Source organism: Ictidomys tridecemlineatus, chromosome 3, assembly GCF_052094955.1.
Source record: "Ictidomys tridecemlineatus isolate mIctTri1 chromosome 3, mIctTri1.hap1, whole genome shotgun sequence".
NCBI lineage: Eukaryota > Metazoa > Chordata > Mammalia > Rodentia > Sciuridae > Ictidomys > Ictidomys tridecemlineatus.
In genome coordinates, this window is record NC_135479.1 from 91,805,067 (window position 1) to 91,806,473 (window position 1,407).

Genomic DNA, 1,407 nt, shown 5'->3' on the forward strand with positions numbered 1-1,407 from the left:
CACAAAATTTTAAAAAACATTTTTTAAAAATTTACATAAAATTATGGCAAAAAAAAAAGAGGAAACTAAACTTTACTACAGCTGGAACAATCCCTGGCAGTGGCAGGAGAGGAGGTTTAACTTAGTTGATTTTCTGTGGTTGTTGGTTGGTCATCTTCTCACAGTAATGGAAGCTGTACATTTATTCAAGGGACCAAGAAGCTAGTGGAGGTTTGCTTCTCCTGGCAGCACCCTGCTGCAAACCGAGGGTCTGGGGGATCTTGTCACTCTTCCAGGATCTGAATGGGATGTACTTTTGAAAGGTGTGCAATGACAATCCTACGTATAACAAAACCTGACAAGCAGGAAGCTTATGTACTCAGAGAGTAGCATGGTTGTGTCCAAGAGCTCTTTCATTTTGAAGACATGTGATACCACTCTCTTGCTGAAAGCATTGGTCCCCTGTGGAAGCTTGCTAGGGATTACAGTGGGTTTGACTTAGTTGAAAGTTTATTTAATTCTTGGAAGAATTTTATGAAGCCTCCTCACCAAGGACACCCATCTCGAGATTTCCAGGAAGAAAGAGAGCTTCTTAATGCAATTTTCCCAAGTGGTGCCACATATTTTCTGGGACATATGAATTCTGATTGTTGGTACTTGTATACTTGGGATTACCCGTCTGGGTAACAAGGCAACCAGACCAAACCCTGGAAATCTTGATGAGTGTGTTTGACCCAGAAGTTATAGACCAGTTTTACATGAAAGATAGCATTACTGCAAAGGATGTCCCTGTGAGAGTGGAATTTGTGACCTCATAACAGGTTTTGTCATTGATACCACACGGTTCAATCCTCATGGGTTTTCAGTGAAGGGAATGAAATCAGACAGAGTTTATTGCACTATTCATATTGCTCCAGAACCAGAATTTTCTTATGTGAGCTTTGAAACAAACTTAAGTCAGACCTCTTACAGTGATCTGATCAAGAAAGTTGGGAAAACCTCAAGCCACAAAAATTTGTGACCACTTTTGGTCCATCAGAGTTCTAAATGCCACATAGGGCTTTCCTCTCACCCCAAAAGACTGAAGGTTTTAAATGTCTTGGTTGCCAGAGTGCTGTGTTCAATGGTTATAATTTTGTTTTTAGCTATTTTTGCTAAGAAGCAGCAACAACAGAAAATTTGATGGAAAAAACAATGAAGAAAAAATACTAAACAAGAAAACACTAAGTGGTGGCTGCTTTCTAGATATTAATACTGGGGGCCATGCTTTTCCTAACCACCACCTTGTAGATGCAGAAAGTGGTAGATGAAGGACAGCATAATCATTTTGAAGTGTATGCATTATTACATCAAGGAGTTAGCTCTCTTGCATGAATGTTCTCTTCTGTGTTTAGGTGTTCTATGCCACTCTTGCTGTGAAATTGAAGT

At 39.7% G+C, this 1,407-nt stretch overlaps 1 pseudogene; it reads left to right on the forward strand.

Annotated features, from left to right (window-relative positions):
• Positions 1-370: 370 nt before the first annotated feature.
• LOC101970548 (S-adenosylmethionine decarboxylase proenzyme pseudogene) lies at positions 371-1,162 on the forward strand (annotated as a pseudogene).
• Positions 1,163-1,407: the final 245 nt, after the last annotated feature.